Below are 20,221 nucleotides of genomic sequence, written 5' to 3'. Positions count from 1 at the left end.
GTGATTGGTTCCCAGGTAATTGAACAGTTTGTGGATATGAACATGACAGGGAGAAGCCATCCGACCTCCACCATCTGAGGACCTGTTCATCATCAGCTCTGTTCCTGGCAGGAAAAGCTACTTTAAATCTGAGGATAACCAGCTGATTGTCTTTTCCTTCAGCAGCTGCAGAAAGTTCTGACCTTTAATGAGTAAGTCAGACCTTTTATAAACCACAGACTGTATCTCTGGTAAACCAGTGACAGTATCTGGAGAAGCAGCATTCTGATCAGCACAAGAAATATCTCAGTGGATCCCACGAACAGGGATTGACGAAACTGTTTTCTGTGTGTTCCTTCCACTCAAAGATTGATGTTTAGTTTCTGTGTGTGTGTCTGTGTGTGCACGTGCATGACTGTGTGTGTCTCTGTGTGTGTCTGTGTGTGTCTGTGTCTGTGTGTGTCTGTGTCTGTGTGTGTCTGTGTGTGTGTGTGAGTGTGTGTGTCTGTGTGTGTGTGAGTGTGTGTGTCTGTGTGTGTGTGTGTGTGTGTGTGTATGTGTATGTGCGTGTGTATCTGTGTGTGTGTGTGTGTCTGTGTGTGTGTCTGTGTGTGTATGTGTGTGTGTGTACAATATGTGCTTGCTTTTAAGGGGACTTGGTTCATGAGCATCTTGTTTTAACTAATGGCATTATAGCTCAATGGTCCATCATTTTTCTGTGGAATTAGGTCTATTTATGTGTGATAAATAGTAATCCTTGTGAAGTCCAGAAACCTAGTGTGTGCTTTCTGTCATCTTTAGTCTAAAACTCAGGAGAAACTAACTTTTGTGACAACACAAGGAATAATGCAACTTGATTTCCAACATGCTACCTCAGTGAGGCATAACAGTATCCATCCATATGTAATAGACCACACTTGGAATATTGTGTTCAGTTCTGGTCGCCCTACTATAGTAAAGATACAGAGGGTTTGGAGAGGGTGCAAAGAAGGTTTACCAGGCTGCTGCCTGGACTGGAGAGCTTGCCTTATGAAGAAAGGTTGAAAAAGCTCAGACTTTTCTCTCTGGAGTGAAGGAGGAAGAGAGGAGACCTGATCAAGGTGAACAAAATAATGAGAGGAATAGACAGAGGCAATAGCCAGATTCTTTTCCCCAGGGCAGGATTGACTGGTACGAGAAGTCATAGTTTGAAGATATAAAGGAGGAAGGTATAAAGGAGACCTCAGAGGCCGGTTCTTTATGCAGAGAGTTGTGAATGTATGGAATGCATTGCCAGTTGTGGTGGTGGAAGCAGAGTCATTGGGGACTTGCCTTAAAGGGTCAGTTTCAAGTACCCTACCACACAGAGTGCACAGCAGGGGGGTAACCACAGGATGTCTACACTGGCCTAATCTACTTAACTGAACAAAGAATTCTCAAGTGCTTGCCTTAATGGGTCAGTTTAAGTACTTTACGATAAAAACAAACAAACTATCCCAACCACTGAAAGCGGCAATGAATTGATAAGTGCATCCTGGATTGTTTGATGTGATGAAATAGCTCTTGCTTGCGGTCCGTGGTTACCCTGGGGAGAGATCTGTTGTTATCCTTGTTTAATAGCTGAACTGTTTTGACACAGTACAATGGATATGCTCAGGATGTATGTGACCTAACCCTCTCCCACTTTTTTTAAAACAAAAACAAAACATGGTAATGTGAATCCCAGGTGGAATGTTAGTTTGGGTTTCGAGGCCTATTAGGATCCAACCTTGGTTTCTAGCGGTAGAGGGTAGGACTGTTTAAATGACCTGACCATGATGTGGTTAGGAGAAAAACAAAATCTGAGACGAGGTGGTCATGAAGACCAATGTTTCAAAGACGAGTGAATGTGTCGGGGATTGCAAGAGATCAATCATTGAAATATCAACCAAAATGAAGCTGGCCTGACTGACAGAGACCACTTTAAATGTGGGTCATAGAAATGAAGATGAAAGTGAAGGTACCATGAAGAATCTGACTTGGAGATTCTATCCAATGAGCAGAAAAGTGAAGAATTATAACTTGGTTAAATTCCTCAGCGTGCAGAGGAATAAAGCAGGAAGAGGTGTGAGCTGCATGAGAGTTTTGATCACCAGAAACAGTTGCACCTTCCCTTGAGTGGCTGTCAGGAGCTGTTTCATCACTTGGATCACTGAATCAGTGAATTTGTCAAAGAGACACGAAACAGAGAGTCTGAATCCTCTGTCTCTGGGGTGTCTGTATCAAATCCTCCCTGTTCTCCTATTGGTGTGCTCTCAGTCCCCCTATTGGAGAAATGTGGAATTGCCACCTGGGAGTTTGCGTCAGTTTTGTTTCGTCTGGAATTCTCTCGGTTCCCAGACAAGGGCCATGCCATGCCCCCTATTGGAGACATCTGGAATTACCGTCTGGGGGTCTGAGCTCGACTGCTCTGGGTTTCCCTGTTGGTTTACTGTCACTCCCCCTTTTGGAGTCATCAGGAACTGCTGCCTGACAGTCTGAGTGAGTCTGTTCTGAGTGAGTCTCATGTCCATGGTGCGGGGATACCGTTAAGTGTCTGAGTTATACTGAGTCAGGAATGTTCAGTTTGCCGATCTGTCGGGGGGGTCTCGGGAATCTGTGACATGTCCGTGTTGTCACTGAGTAGTGTGTGATGCCAATCTGTTGGACACTCTCCTATTGGGTCATTTAAACTGGTCGGGGGTCCCTTGGATGTGGAATCTGCTGCCGGTGACAGTGATGGAAGTGTATCATTTCCATCAGGGGTGGGTGCCCTGAGGATGTGTTATGGGGTGTCCTTGGTCTTGTTATTTGGTCTGAAACTGTGTCATCTGCCTTCCATATACTAAGGTGGTGAGAGTGGCTGTGTTGTGTGCCAAAGGCTTTTAACTGGTTTCTGTGGTACCAGCCAGTTTTACCTGTGGCGGGTAGAATCTTATAGACTGAGGGGCTAGCTTAATCCACCACCATAAGTGGATTGGAATATTTAGGGGGAAAGGAAGGAACTTGGCTCATAGACCTGGAGCATTACTTACTATCCTGTGGGGTTCTCGACACGGTTAACTTTGTGATTTAAGTAAACCTTACTTAGTTTCTTTCTTGTACCTAACTGGATGGCTATGGCCAGCTAAGTGCCTTTGCTATTGTGGGGGAGGTGCTGTCCGGCTTTTTGTGGAGAAGGGCAGTGAGGGCAGGCTCTGATAGGTCAAGTCCGAACAGGTAGACAACCCCTTTCATGGGTCAGCCTGTCATCCATTGTTGGGGGGGGGTGGGGGTGAGGGGGTGGTATCTCCTCACCATGAGGACAAATGGAAGCACTGTCTCCCAGGTTTTGTTATTCTGTTGCACTGTTTTCCTCATCATCCCTTTCAGTCTGCGGTTCATTCTGTCTGTGATCCCACTGGATTGGGGGTGGTAAGTGATGTGGAATTCCTGTTTGATACCAAACATGGTCATCACATTTTGCATTACTCGGCTGGTGAAATGGGGTTCCCTGATCTGACTCGATACTGCAGGGTAAACCCCATCTCGTGAACACCTGTTGTGTGAGGATCTGGGCTGTTGTTCTCACTGTGTTTGTCCCAATGGGAAATGCATCGATCCATTTTGTAAAAGTGTCTATGATGTCATGGATGGAGGTGTATCTGTTTTCACATGGAGGCAGGGCACCTTTAGAGTCAACTTGGAGGTTTGTCCAGGGCCCTTCCACTGGACGTGTGTGCCAACACAGTTCTTCAAGTGTTCTGTCACAGCCTCTATTCCCTGGTGCCCATGCCCATCATGGAATTGGTAAATAATGTGGTTCCTGTCCTGAGTCAGGACTACATAGAATCCTGCCTTTTGGTCTAACCCATCATGTACTTGCAGGGAATCTTTCCACCAAGCTTAGGCATCTGCCTGCCACAATCTGTTTTAACGGGTCATCACGATGCTGCTCTTGTCTAAGGTCTTCTATGTTAGTCTGATTTACAGTGACTGCATTGGCCTGCTCACCAATGGGTAACTACCACAATGTTCCAACATGAGCAACATTTTTTGGAGAATTCACCTGCTCTGTAGTTACCTTCTGGGGATGTCTTGTGGTGGTGTTTAACTTTAATTATACTGTATTGCCTTCCACAGGCAGACTGCAGTCCGTACTGAAATAAAGGGGGCTGTTGGTAGTCATTTCCCATTGGCAGAAATTAACCCTTTGCTTCCCAGAGTGGTGTAAATTCAGTGAGGCTGTTGCACACACACATGTTGTTGGAAAATATATCTGTTGGTGGACGAACAGGTTGGAGTGGCGAACTACATAAGCCACAGCTGCTAGTTCCACAGCCTGGGCACTGAGCTGTCTGGGTAATTTTCAGGCTAATTGAACCAATAGCTGTCCCTGAGTGTTGGTCTTGTATATCCCACAGCCGGTGATCCACATGCCATCCTGTCCCGTGGAGGCTCCACCTACATAAATTCCGATGGCTGTGTCTGCTTGGTTATTCTCTTGTCTCATCCCTAATCGTTTTCCCTGCTGTTTGGGTCATAAAAGGGCCGGTGGGGTGTTTTGTGGCTGTGATTTGGCAGTCATGTGGGTCTCCTCCATAATTCAGGCCATCAGCTAGGAAGCTGGGCACCTTGGTACGTTTGACCGTAATGTCCCAACTCTGAAGCAGTGGAGTCCATCGTGTGGCTCGAATCTGTCTCACTGAGCCATCTTTGATTGGACTGTCTAGCAGGAGCTAGATTGGTGTATGTTCAGTCAGTATGGGCAGTGGGTTTAAACCAATAATGTAGTCAAAGTATTGGCCTGCCCAAAGGACTGTGTGGTGGTGCCATTCCCACATGGAAAGCCCTTGCTCCACGGGCTGTAGGACCCTGGAGGCATAAGCTCCTGGCCCCTACCTACCGTGTCACTCTTGCAGTGGAACAGCAGCTATCGTCTGGTCTGTGGCTGCAGCTTTGAAGACGTATAGTAAATCAGGGTTGGGAACTAGTCAGGCGGGTGTTGTTGTGAGGGCGTGTTTTAACTCAGTTACTCCTCTGTGTGTTGAGGAGTCCAATTCCAGGCAGCGTTCTTTATCAGTAACTCTGAGACTGGGTCTGCTTTGATGGTGAACCTATCAATGTGGTTCCTGCACTATCCCACTAACCCAAGGAAGGATCAAAGTCCACGACCATCTCGGGGGAGTGGGAGTTGTTCTACGGTCTCTAATCACTTTTGGTCTATTTCCCTTTTCCTGTAGGTGATTATCATTCACAAGGATGTGACCCTAGGCTGTAGAATTTGTGTCTTTTTCAGATTAATTTTGCATCCTAGCCTGTGTAATAGATCGAGGAATTCACCCCGGAGCTGAATGTGCTCCTTCTTTGTCTCTGTTTACACAAGTCGGTCGTCTACATATTGTATGAGGCAAAAGTGAGGCCTGCAGATGCTGGAAACTAGAGTTTAGATCAGAGTGGTGTTGGAAAAGCGCAGCAGGTCAGGCAGAATCTGAAGAGCAGGAAAATCGACAATTCCGGCAAAAGCCCTTCATCAGGAATATCTCTGCCAGTAACCTCCTCCAAATAAGGGTACGAGGCACCTCCATGTCTATTGAATGACTCCCTGCTCCCAATTGTCCCGAGGGTGGACATTCCATTGTCCCATTCAAGTCCAACTTCAGGTGTGTATTGCAGGGTCTGTAGCTGTCAGGTTTGTTTGTAAACCGTCTGTGAGCAGCTGTAGCCTGTCTGGATCCTGCAGCATGTGGATTTGCACAGTCACTTTAGTCAAGGCTGGGTTCGATTACCCAGCATGCTTTAATCACTGTCCATCTTTTGTAACTCCATGGTAAGTTTGTTATTCTCCATCATAATTTCATTATTTTAGCTGACCCATCTGACCACAAGATGTTGTGGGCACAAGGGATATCAGACTTTCAGTGGTTTTCCAGTGAGTGGTGAATTAGTTCAGGAATAGCCCCTGGTAAAACCGGGATAGAATTGGATGTGGGGGATGCCACAAGGACCAGGTCGGTAATTAATGATGTGGAAATGACTGCCGACAGACCGGGATCCCGTTACTGAGTCACCCTTCAGTTCCCTGTGCACAGGACACAGGCTGTGGCCAACCAGCTCAGAGCTTCTGATCTCCGAGGTCAGCCAGGGTTCTCCTGATTGGCCTGGGTTAACAATCCCAATCAAGGACCTGGTGGGCAGTGAGATCAACCTGGTTCCAATCACTACAGATGTGGGGACTGGAGGTCAGCAAGTTGATACTGAAACATTTCTTTGGAGTTGTAGTTCTGAAACAACTAATAAAAATAAAGAACCAAACCATAACTTGGGGATTGTCACAAAATTCAGAGCAAATTTAAAATTAAATTCAAAATGCCATTGTGGGCCAAGATGGTGCCCTCCAGCCCATCTCATGCTCACTAATCACATTCAGCATTTAGCACAGACACAGGAAGCTTCTTACAGTTGTCAGCCATCCACAGTTGAGTCAGGGAGACAGCCTTTCTCAGGGGCCCCTGGTACACTCAGCCGAGTGCAGCCTCCGATCTGTCCTGGCCCTGCTCGGGGCAGTCAGAGTCAGGATGCTCTCCATATAAGGGATGAGGAACCGAATAATCAGCAGCACACTCTCCGTCTTGACCCTTTCTGCTCCATCCCAGGCTGTTTTCCTCCTGGAATGACAGAGGCAGGTAAAAATACTCCAAAAAACTTGGTGCAGCTTGGACCGAGCCAAAGAAACACAAGAGACAGCCCCCAAGCTTTGGAGCATTGAGAAGGCAATTGTGGGGCCTGTAGAAATAACATGCAAACCACACCCTGGCTTCAGCAGCCACAACAAATATTGCAAATCTCCCTCATTCTGTTCAGTTCTATATTTGGTTCTAAATGGATCAGAAATAAATATCCTAATGACACAGGCAGGGAGTGTTTCATTCTGTTAATTGATTCTGTTCATGGTGGATGACATAGTTTAGCCAAGCATCAGGTCTTTACGACCTTGTTCGGATAGTCTGAAATTCGGAGAATTGAATGCCGGATAATTGAGGTTCCTCTGTGTGTGTATGTCAGCAGTGTCAGTACAACCCAGACTCTCTGTGCATCTTTTTACACATGGGAGTGGTGATGACCTCGCCAGAGATCTCTGGTCCTGGGTCAGTCCTTAGCTCCACGAGGTGTGTTCAGTTCAGAAGGTCCAGGACAGCAGCCAGCGTCTGTGTCTCCAGTCCGTCTCTCTTCAGCAATTAAGAGGGATCCATATTATCCTTTGTCTGATCCAGGGGTGCTCCTGTCCTGGGAGTGTTTGACAGGGACAATGTCTCATGGAACCATAGTATCCCTATAGTGTGGAAGCACGGCATTCGGCCAATCAAGTCGACACTCACCTTCTGAAAGACATCACACCTGTATCCAACCCCCTCCCTTATCCCTGCATTTCCCATGGTGAATACACCTCACCTGCACACCTTTGGACTGTGGGAGAAAATGAAAGCACCCAGAGAAAACCCACGCTGACACAGGGAGAATGTCTCTGATGGGTTTGTACAGTTGCCAAAGAGTGGAATTGAATCAGGTCCCTGGTGCTGTGAAGCAGCAGTGCTAACCACTGAGCCACCGTGCTGGCAGTAATGTGCAGAGGAGCTTTACTGTGTATTTAACCCAGTGCTTACCCAGTTCTCACAGCATTTGATGTTGGGAATGAGGATTTTGAGAAATTTATTGGAAACTGGTGCAATATTTCCTATTCTGGAGTGGCTATGATTGGTGCCTCACTTTCAAAACAGTCTTTTCACTCTCTCTGCTACTGACTGTACACAGACTTCCCTTTCTGGTTCCTTTCATGTAAGATTGATCAATATTCCCTTGGCAGTGCACAGGAAGTCAAGTACCTTTTGTAGATTTTTGTGAAAGGACAAGAGGAAGCGAGTGAGAAGGGTGAAATGCTGCAGTATTGATGATGAGGTGTCTCTATGTGTGTCTTTCTGCAGTCCTCCTCAGCCTCGGTACAGGGAAACATTAAGTATTTTCTAACACTGACCTTTCTAATCTATTTTGTTAATCATGGATTTGCTTCTTCCTTGATGACCCGTCTACTGCCTGGTATTTATTTCCCAAAGCTGTTGCTGTTCACCACAATGAGCCTTTTCCTTCCCCTTGGTTTCTTCATCAGGGAGGAATAACTTCCTTTTTAAAAAAATGAAGGCAGGATAACATTGCTTACCTGAAGCTGCCAAAACATTCCCATCAGAGCTCCGTGTGGGACAGAACCCACAGAAATTCATGTGACTTTCCAAAGAGTGAGGGGAGATACAGAACACTGCAGGCACACCCAGGTTTCAGAGAGATACTGGGACAGAACTGACTGAGAAGTGACAATAATAAAGACAAACCTTCCATCTGCCTTTTGAACCACTTTATCCCCCTGTGCTGCTAACTTAAGTGACCAGTACATATGGACCAATGTCCCTTTCATCCTCTGTTCTTTTCAAGGTGCTGTTGTTCACCATGTCTTCCCTTGCCTTGTTTGTCCTGCCCAAGTGCATCATCTCATATATATCCACATTGAATTCCATTTGTAACTGCTCAATCTATCAGACCAGCTCATCTATATCCTCTTACCATCTCAGACTCTTATATTCAGCTCTATCAAGATGAATGCTGATGTTGCATTTGCCTTCCAAACTGCCAAGTGAACCTGCATGCTGCCCTTAAGTGAATCCTGAACCAGGACTCCAAAATCTACAACTCTTTTCTTCCAAACAAAGTACAAAACCCTTCACATTTCCCCATTATCATCCATCTGTCACTTCTTTGCCCACTCTTGTATCCTCTCCAAGTCCTTCTGCAACCTCCCAAATAGACCATATCCACTGGCTGTCCTTAGTCTAACTTACTTGTTACCATCTCGAAGAATTCTAACAGATTTGCCAGATATGACCTCACCTTAACAAAGTCATGTTGACCCAGGTGAATTTCATCATGTATTTCCAAGTGCTTTGCAATCTTATTCTTTATAACATAAAAACTAAAATCTCACAAATGACTGAGGTCAGGTGAACCAGCCGACACTTTCTTGTCTTCTGCCTCCCTCTCCTTAACAAAACCGTGTTTTCTGTTTTTAATACATCCCTTCCTCTCCAACTGTAGATTAATTGTGTCCCTGAAAATTGTTTCCAATTGATTCCCCCCTCCTGAGGTGAGACTGACTGGAATGTAGTTACTTGGTTTATCCCTTGCTCCCTTTTTGAATTGCGGTACCACATTGGCTTCCCTCCAGTCTAACTATACCTCTCCAGTAGCCAGAGAAGAAGTGAAATGTTTTGCAAACATCCTGACTATTTCCTCTTTTGCCTCACACATAAACCTGGGACATATTTAATCCAGCCTTGGATATTTAGTTTTTAGCCTGCCAGACCACTCTGAACATTCAGGATAAAGCATCAGCAATTAGTTTTGCTTTCCCAACAATATGTACAACTTTTAGACAGCTGCAGATCTAAGCTCCACCTGCACAACCTTGGAGTCTTAGTTTTAATTTTTTTGTTCAAAAGTAAGCAGATTATGATTAGGAAAAAACACACAGTCTCAGTGTTTCCATGTCAAACATAATCTTCAACGTGTTGAAGAACTGATCACAATGCTTCCTTTTCTATAGTCAAGCAGCATTTCTGATGTTGGTTCCACGTTTTTGAAAGATAGGCCATAGGCCTCTCCATTCCAGCCTCATCGTCCTGTAAGAGAGCTGCTCTAATCCCCAAATCACTAACATCTCCTGCGAATTGAAATGATCCATTACACTTCAATGCACTTAATACAGATTCAGTTGTTAAAATTACTTTTCGTTTTTCAAAGGCTGCCTGGCATCATTCTGTAGACCATTCCATCTTTATTCATTTTTGTAACAAATTATTCAAGTGAAATAACTCCCCAGAGGCTGGTATCCATCATGAAGTCCCCCTTTATTTACATGTGGACAATCCATGACACTGATCCAGCTCCCTCAGAGCCAGCTCTCAGAGTGAACAGAACCTCTGACATTCCTGTTTTTTCAGTCAGCCAGGTCTCCTTGATTGGCCCAGATTAACAGCCCCAGTCGGGGAACTGATATTCTATAAGGTGAACCTGGCTGACCTCGTTACAATCACTCCATCCTTCCCCGCCTGAATCCGAGGACAGAAGCCAGTTCTTTTCTTCGTAGATCCTCCTGGAATGTTTGAGCACTGGGTCAGGTCCCTCCAACTCTGCCCCCGATATGGGCAGTGTGGAACACCCAGCCGCTCACCTCTTGTGCCTGGATTGTCTTGGAAGAAATTCCTTCTCCTCTCCAGACATCAAAGGCACTGAGGCAGCGACATCCGCTGTGTCCAATTCAGATTCCGAAGGATCTTCAAAGCAAGATTCCCTACAGTGTGGAAACAGGCCCTTCGGCCCAACCAGTCCACACCGACCTTCCGAAGAGTAACCCACCCAGACCCATTTCCCTCTGACTAATGCACCTAACACTATGGACAATTTAGCATGGCCAATTCATCTGACTTGCACATCTTTGGACTGTGGGAGGAAACGGGAGCACCAGGACGAAACCCACGCAGACAGGGGGAGAATGTGCAAACTCCACACAGACAGTCACCCGAGGCTGGAATCGAACCTGGGACTCTGGTGCTGTGAGGCAGTAGTGCTAACCACTGAGCCACCGTGCCGCCCCATGCTTGATGGACAGGCAGAATGCACGGGTTCCTGAACAATTAGAAACACTGCCAAGGAGCCGGGCATGGGTTGTTTCTGCACTGTTTGTGAGTTTGCAGCTTTCATATGGTCCATGTCCTTGTTCAGGACCATTGGACTGACCAGAACTTTATACATCACAGGACCTGACCTCGTGTTGACCATGTAGCTTACCCATGCAGAGCCATTCCTGTGGTTCCTCGACCAAACTTCATCCCCTGAAGAAGGTCAGAAGTCAGATGACACAATGGGCGCAATTGCTTGCGCTCACTTTATCTTCCAATGAGTGTGACCTGGTCTTGTTGACTCTGGAGCCCAAGTCGGTCCCTTGGGGTTCCTGGAATTCACATTTTTACCTTCTAAGGTACATGGTCACCTGGGAGAAACATCTAAGGACTGTGTCTAAGTTCTTGAAGTGCTCCTTATTAATCTTCCCTGGTGTTTGCATGTCATTGAGATAAATGCCACCATGTGGTGAGAACTTGTAACATGTTCTCCATTGTCCATTGAGAAACTACCCAGGCTAATGTTACTCCAAATGGCAGTATCGTGTATTGATACTAACCTTTATGGGTATTAATTGTAGAATATTTGTGGGAATCCTCATCTAACTGCAATTACAAATACACACGGGTCATGTTCAGCTTCATGAAGGACAGCGCCCCCTTCCAGCTTTGTGAATATATCTCACTGTGAGGGATTGGGTATTTATCCAGCTGTGAAAAGCTGTTTACCATTTGTTTAAAATACCTACAAATGGCAAACTGACCAAAGGAGTTCACAATTGGTATGACCGGGGCTGCCTATTCTGTAAACTGCACTGGTCTGATGCTTCCTTTGCCTTCCAGCCGTCTGATTTCTGCCTCCAATTTCAGGCAAATGGCACAGGCTGGGCCTTGCAGCCTTCTGGAATTACTTCCTGGTCAACATGCACAGTGGCCTTGTCTCCCCTGATAGTCCCGAGAGCTTTCTGAAAAATGTCAGGTGTTTCATTCGGACTCAGGCAGCCATTTTCCAATTGGAGAATATTGAGCCAATCTCGGTGAATCTTTCTCAACCAATTTTAGCCCCATCAAGCTTGCTGCATACTATAGTCAGTGGCAAATGAACCAACTGGTTCTCATAAGAGGCCCTTAATCTGTAAAGGTTACCCAGTGTAACTTGTTAGTCTAGCTGAGGTCTTGCACAAGCTGGGTTGGAGTCCAGAGTGAATAATGTTAAACACTGGTTCTGTCATCACTGAAACACCCACACCAGTATCGGGCTCCATTAGAAGCGGGTTACCATTTAACCAGATGTTAATTTTGATTGGTTCTGATTTGGATGTTGCCAATAAACGTAACTGTTCCAAACCAGATGTAGGTGGATTTTCCCAAGGTGTGCACTCTCCTGGAATATGAGCTCTCTTACCCAGTTTAGGTACAGTGGGACTCTTTTTCTGTTTCGAGTCGAATATCGGCAGCAACTATCGTGGCCTGTTGGCCCAGATCCTGAAGACAATTTTAATTGTTTGGCTGAGGCCTGGCTTTGTTCTGGGGTTTTACTGTGGGCTGATCTCGAGTCCCTCTGCTCAGGGTATGCCCTGAGTGAGGCTATGCAATGGCCTTGGCTCAAATAGTGTTCCCTAAGCTCAATCGGCCTGGTGCGGGGGATCATTTCCATCAGGACGCCTTGCAACATGCTTGCCCAACTTGCCACATTTTCCATGATAAAGCCAGTTGTTGTGCACTTTGAAGTCCAGTTGGGCTTCAGCTAGTAGGTGCTTTTGTATGGTTACATCATTAATCCCAAACACCAAATGGTCTCTCAACACCTCCTTAAGGGTTAAACCAGAGTCACATGCCACTTTCAGTTGTCTTAGCCCAGTAAAAAATCCTGATATGGATTCCCTTGGTTCTTGAATTGCCAAACCAGGACCATTTCAGAATTCGAGGAGACTTGGGATTATAATTTCTCTTAACTAAATCCACAAACTCTTGAAAGGTTTTAGTATCTGATGCCTCAGTGAAAGTTACTCTCCTCAGAACAAAACAAACTGTGGCTCCACAAGCTGTCAGGAGAACTATTGATTGCTTTTCAACCACCCCGATATAATTTGGCCAGAATCAATAACACATTTTTTCCACATCCTGGGGCCTAGTCTTTGACAGTAGGATAAAATGAGTCAATCTTCAGAAATAACAGGATGATGTCAGAAATGTTTACCCCAACTCAAAGATAACTGTTACAAGCAATTTTTTTTCAGGAGCATACTTATCTCTCAACACCACTGAAATAACTCCACAGAGACTGGAATCCCTCACCAAGTCACCCTTTGTGGAAAGCCCTTCACACTGATCCTCTCTCAGAGCCAGCTTTCAGAATGAACAGGATATTTGACACTCCTATTTATGTCTGTCAGCCAGGGCTCCTTGATTAGACCCGATTAACAGCCCCAATCAGGGGACTCATATTTTATAAGGTCCACCTGGCTGACCTCCTTCCAATCAATACATCAAGGGTGCGTCTATTGTCCTAAACTTAAATCAAAATTTTGGTAAAATCCACACGTGCCCAAAAGCCTCATTTTCTCTCATTTTGTGTGAAAGTCAATGAAAGCTTTTGTTTTTCCTGTTCTGTGTGACACCTGTCCTTGTCCCACACACATCCCACAACATCATCTTGCCTTTCGCAAATTCACTTGTTCCCTGATTTAACACCAACCCAGCTGACTGGAGCTGTGGAATATTTGTAAAATGTTGTAATTTTCCACGTTGTACTATGTATTACAACATCATCCAAGTAAACAACAATTGATGCTTTTCCTACAATCAGGAGTATCAACTGAATATGTTCCCGACCTAACCCTTTTAATTACCTTGAAAGGAAAAACACTACATTTTGCTTTAAATGATTCACCTTCGAACAGAAACAGTCTCACAACTTCATCTCCTGCTTTAAAAATTCTTCTTGTCTGTTTATCTGGCCCACTTTAAGGGGAGACAATGGCAGCAATGGCCGAGTGGGATTATTGCTAGACTATTCATCCAGAAACTCAGCTCATATTCTGGGGATCTGGGTTTGAACCCTGGCATGGCAGATGGTGGAATTTGAGTTCACTCAAACAAAATGGAACAAAGAGTCTACTGATGGCCATGAAACATTGTTGATTGTCAGAAAAACCCATCTGATACACTGATGTCCTTCAGGGAAGTAAATCTGCAATCCTTACCTGGTCTGGCCTACATGGGACTCCAGATCTACACACTGTGTTTAACTCTCAGTTACCCTCTGAAATAGCCAACAAAGCCATTCAGTTGTACCAAAGACTTCAAGAGAATCCATGGATGGGCAATAAATGCTATACAGCCAGTGATGGCCACGTCCCAGAGAAGGATGTGGAAGCTTTTGAGAAGTTGAAGAGGATACTTAACAGAATGATGTCTGGACCGAAGGGCATCTGTTATGGAGAAAGTTTGAGGGAGCGAGGCCTTTTCTCATTGGAGTGAAGAAGGACGAGAGGTGACTTGATAGAGGTGTACAGGATGATGAGAGGCATAGATAGAGTGGATAGCCAGATTTGTTTCTCAGGATGGAAATGGCTATCATGTGGAGGCATAATTTTAAGGTAATTGGAAGAAGGTTTAGTTGAGATGTCAGAGGTAGGTTTCTTACACAGAAAGTGGTGGGTGCTTGGAATACACCAGTGGTGGTAGTAGAGTCAGATACATTAGGGACATTTAAGCAAGTCTTGGATAGGCACATGGATGATAGTAAAATGAAAGGTATGCAGGTCAGTTTGATCTTAGAAGAGGATAAAAGGTTGACACATCATTGAGGGCTGAATGGCCTGTGCTGTGCTGTGCTGTGCTGTGCTGTGCTGTAATGTGCTGTAATGTGCTGTGCTGTGCTGTGCTGTGCTATGCTGTACTGTGCTGTACTGTGCTGTGCTGTGCTGTGCTGTTCCATGTACCTCCAGATGCTCTTGTTAACCCTTTTGAGAAGAGAAAATCTCAGCCTTTGTTTCTATCATTTGGACTCCCATTACCATCGGTTTCGATCATGATTTTGAGAGTTCAGTAATCTGTGCCCAAAGCACTTTGGAATTGTGGATAGTCCACAGTCAACTTTTGTTGTTTAATCCCCAAATTACTGATGTTATCGTCACAATGTTTTGTCATGAAGTCTGATCCTTGATTAAATTGTGCTTCGGGATTGGTGGACCCTAACAATGAAAAGCTGTGCGAGTTTTTGTCACTACCACTGCAATTCTGATTGTTTGAAAGAGAATAGTCTCTGAAAATCCAGTTGTCATATCCAGAATGATAAGAAAATATTCACTTCCAGCCTTTGATTTTGGTAATGGTCCTATAAAACCCACCAGTACATGACAGAATGGTTCCTTATAAACTGGTGTCGGAATCGGGGTGCTAGTTTAATCATATATTGAGTTTTATCTCCAACTTGACATAATGGACACATTTGACAAAATTGGGGTGTCACAATCTGATGTACAACTAACCATCCTTCAGATCCAGCCTCCACTTCCTCACTGGTACTCCATTCTGAAGATAATAACACACTGGAGCTCCTTCAGCCTCTGCCTCAGTATGAATTGGCTGCACTGTTTAATTCGGGATCTGTTTTCTGGTCTGTCACTCAGGATGTCAAACCCAGCACTCTGCCTGCAATATCTTCACCTCTCTGGAATGTTTCAGCTATCCTTGCACTCGCTTGTGGGGTCTCATCAACCCGTTTGGATGGATTTTGTTTAACCATCCCTCTGGTTACTCCACACAAAGGAAAGATACCAAGAACCTGATCTATAATTATTTTGTCTTTTGAACCTCCTTTAGGTATTCTGTAATTCTGAGCAAAACTATTACCTTCAGTCCGGCCAAATCATTCTCCAGCAGTAAGTCTACTCCCTCAATCGGTAATATCTTTACAACTCCAATAGTACGTCTCCTGATAAAGCACTTTCCAATTTATTTTATATAATGGAACAGGAAAATATTCTCCACCAATCACATTTGTTAACCTTGGCTCCCATTAAACTCACTGGAGGAAAAGCAATCCTTTCTCCAGTAAAAGGGTTGATGTTGTCCCTGTATCTCTTAATATAGTTAAGGGTTTAGCTAGCTCACCTGAAGGAAAGGAGTCACTTTCCCTTTCGACAAAAGAAACCTCTCACCTACCTTACACATTACTGTACTCATGACAGAATTCACCTCTGGCCTTTTTGTTATAGTCAGAGCTACAGCGTGCTCCATGTTATTCTCTTTATTGTGCTCCCTTGTCGTCTTTGCTGACTCCTAGAAGTCCCATAGATTTTCCTCACACCTTCCAACATTCCGAATGCACATGACCCAACTTAGTCGAATAGAAACATTGAAGTTTCTGACCCGAACCTCCACCCTCAGCAATTTCCTTGTTAATTTTCGGGGATTCCATCCTGTCCGTCCTGGTGACCTACCTCCCTTTTCCTTCACCACTTTATATTTTTCTCACATTTCTGGGGGGACACAAAAAGAGATCAGAGGATCAGTTCGTATCCATCAGCCATTATAATGACTTGTCTTGCCCTGAGTACACTTTAGTATTTGACCTGAGTTCTGTTTACAGAAAATTAGGATGACTTTAATAATTTTGAAATAACAGGATGGCCCAGTGGTTAGTGCTCCTGCCTCCCAGCGCCAGGGACCCGGGTTTGATTCCAGCCTCATGTAAGTGTCTGTGTGGATTTGGATTAGATTCCCTTCAGTGTGGAAACAGGCCCTTCGGCCCAGCAAGTCCACACCGACCCTCCAAAGAGTAACTCACCTAGACCCATTTCTTTCTGACTAATACACCTAACACTATGGGCAATTTAGCCTGGCCAATCCACCTGACCTACACATCTTTGTGACTGTGGGAGGAAACCCACGCAGACACGGGGAGAATGTGCAAACTCCACACAGATAGTCACCCAAGGCTGGAATCAAACCTGGGACCCTGGTGCTGTGAGGCAGCAGTGCTAACCACTGAGCCACCGTGCCACCCCTTTCCACATTTTCCCTGAGTCTGTGTGGGTTTCCTTTGGGTGCTCTGGTTTTCTCCCACAGTCCTAAGATGTGCAGGTTAGGTGAATTGGCCATACTAAATTGCCCATAGCATTCTGGGATGTGTAGGTTAGTCAGGGGAAATGTTAAGTAGTATGGGAATGGGTCTGTGTGGGATACTCTTTGGGAGGTTCAGTGTAGACATGTTGGGTCAAAAGGCCTGTTTCCACACTGTAGGGATTCTATGAATAATTTCTCTTTGTAACATTGTAAGTATTGACAGGCTTAAATGCTCTTATCCATGAATGAACATTATTTTAAATCTCCCAAACTCAGTATATGTTTGTCCAGGCTGTTTCCATAAGTTCCAAAACCTCCAGCTGGATGTTTCCAGGACCAACTCCAATTCACATTGAACAGCTCATCGTAAACCCTGCACTGTTCCTGTGACAGGGATGTAGAAATCTCTTCTACTTTACCAATTCACTTATTTTGCTCGGGCAAGGTCAGTTCTGCTTTTGCCCACCTTATATCTGTTGTTATCTTCTCAAACAACATGAAAATTGCTTCCATTTCCGTCTTTTCAAATTTTGACAAAACCTACTGTCGTGATTGAAATGTGGGCCTGGTGGATCTCATTGATTAGATTAGATTCCCTAAAGATGCGGAAACAGGCCCTTCGGCCCAACAAGTCCACACCGACCCTCCGAAGAGCAACCCACCCAGACCCATTCCCCTACATTTACCTCTGACGAATGCACCTAACACTACAGGCAATTTAGCATGGCCAATTCACCTAACCTGCACATCTTTGGACTGTGGGAGGAAACCGGAGCACTGGAAGGAAACCCAAGCAGACACGGGGAGAATGTGCAAAATCCACACAGATATGTTGCCTCAGGTGGGAATTGAACCTGGGTCCCTGGCACTATGAAGCAGCAGTGCTAACCACTGAGCCACCGTGCCACCCCTTTCAGAAGATCCTTGATTGGATTGTTACCTGGACCAAGGAGCATTGGGGGACAGATATAAACAGGAGATTCAGAGAGTCTCCTCATTCTCGGAACTGGCTCTGAGCTGGCTGGTAAGAGCCCAAGGAAATAAAATGTGACTTGGTGATAGGATCCTGGCCTCTGTGCAATCATTTCACCTGCACAATCTGAAAAATCTCCTGACTGATCTGTGAATTATGGCTCAAATCTTCCTCTTTAAGTCTCTTCCAAACATTTGGTTTAACTTGCCTCGCATGGAGTAACATAGAACCCTAATGTGTGGAAACAGGCCATTTAGCCCATCAAATCCATGTTGACGTTCAAACGAGGATTCCATCCCGTCCCTGTAACCCTGCATTTCCTATGGCTAATCCACCTAACCTAAAATCCCTGGGCACTATGGGTAATTTAACATGACCAATCCACCTAACCCGCATACCTCTGGACTGTGGGAGGAGACTAGGTGACCCAGAGCAAACCCACACAGACGGTCCCAAGGGTGCAATCAAACCTGGGTTCCTGATGCTGTGAGGCAGCAGTGCTAACCACTGACCCACTGCTCCTAAATGGCATCATTTTCAATTTCGGTTACTTTTCTTTCTCTTGCCACTCTTGTTCCAATTTTTTAAGCTTTAATGCTCTTTGAAATTTTTTTCTTTCTCCTCCCTTTCTATCTCTTTCTCTGCTCTTTGGAATTCTAATCTCCAATTTTCTCAATTTCATTTGCCTTCAAAGACCTTCAGAATTGACCCAAATGACACTGATTTGTAACTTAAACAAAATACTGAGTAATTTATGAACAATACAGCGACTGTAGCAGAGTGAAATTTCAACAAAATTAAAGAGCAAAATAGTCCACTTGATGTCTATTTTCAATTTTTTTTCATTTCAGCCCCATTCACACAAAATACTGACAGATGAACAAACACAGTTAAGGGATAAATACAATACAATAACAAAACTGATCAGATCATGCAGGTGGTTCTCATGATACTTTAGTTCCACAGGCAGAGATATTGTTTCTTGGTTTGACTTTCTGGAGATATCAATCAGGGCCAAAGTTTCAGCTCACTCCGATGAATCCAGTAATACTTGGAACTGAGTTTCTATTCTCTGAGCTTCCAATCGGTGCCAATGGGAGGTTAGTCAGGGAGCTTTCACAACTTCATGCTTTTGCATCAAAACTCCTGCTCCCTGAAAACACAGACCAAAATCCAGTTCAAAACTGTGGTCTTTCACTCTCACCCTGACCATCTCCCCACGAGGTCCCAGTTACCATTCAACATCTACCATCAGCTTGAGCAGAAGGTCTCCCCCAGAGTGGATTGACCGAGGTAATGACAAAAAATTAATGATCAAGATCTACTATCTGTTTAAACAGATTGCTCTCCCAGCTCACACCTGTTCTATAGAATGGTTTTGATCGAGAAGCAATCTGCAAATAACTTCCAGGCCTGGCCTCACAAAGAAACCAAAACTTGTTTGTCACCTTCAGCTCACATCTTTTTAATTCCCAGCTCCAAAGTAAAACTGATGAAATAAAAATAATAAAGTATTAGTGAGGGTTATAACATCATGAACTGCAGCAGCTCACTAGTACCTTTGTGACAACAATGTGGGACAGGTAACACCCGCTCACAACACCTACACCCCATGAACGAATAAAAGTTCAGCATGTTAAGAATTATATGAAGTAATCTGAACAGTTAATTAAGGCGCATGCAAATGGAACTTAAAGAATTCTGTTGGTCTTTGGTGGTGATCATGTTCTGCACAAGTTCCTCCCCACCCTTTATTTTCTCACTTTGTCAGTATTTCGATCTGTTGCTTCCTCCCTCAAGTGTCAATCAGGCTTCCCCTTCAGTACAACAATGGTCACTGTGTCAACCACTTGGTGTATGAGCAGGTTCCACATTCTAACCACTCCCTGTGTTTTCCTGAATCCCTTGGTGGTTTGGTTGTGATTAGAATATTTACAGTTCCTGGTTTCAGGTCCCTCCACATTTCCTGCTTGTCTGTACTATCTGACATCTCATAACTTTCACCGTCCCCATCAGTCGGCCTTCCTGATTCAGGAGCAGAGTCTGAAATTCTGTTCAGTCTTTCCTCTCCATGAATCCTCTCTGTGAATGCATCATTTTTTGTAAAGACTTCCATTTTGCTTTTTTATAGTTTGTCAAGACACTTTATTCCTTGTCTCTGCTGCATGACCTGGCTTTGTGACTCGTAATTGTAATCTGGGCTGTCCTCTCCATAATCCTCCTGGCCATTTTCACACTCAGAGCAGTCAATCTCATTGCTCATTGTCAGAAATTCCTGAATCCTGAGGACAATATGGGTTTGGTTTCGTCACCTTCCATGGACTCTTTGTTTTGATTCATTCATGACATCCAGTTGCCACTGGCCGGGCCAGCATTCATTATCCCTCCCGAATTGCCCAGAGGCCACTGGGAAGTCACTCGCATTGCTGTGTGTCTGGAATCATATTTGAACCAATCAGGGAAGAATGACAGACTTTCTACTCGATAGGTCATG

This window comes from Chiloscyllium punctatum, chromosome 2 (assembly GCF_047496795.1).
Source record: "Chiloscyllium punctatum isolate Juve2018m chromosome 2, sChiPun1.3, whole genome shotgun sequence".
Lineage (NCBI taxonomy): Eukaryota > Metazoa > Chordata > Chondrichthyes > Orectolobiformes > Hemiscylliidae > Chiloscyllium > Chiloscyllium punctatum.
The sequence above is the reverse complement of the archived record's forward strand: the minus strand, read 5'-3'. Positions refer to the sequence as shown.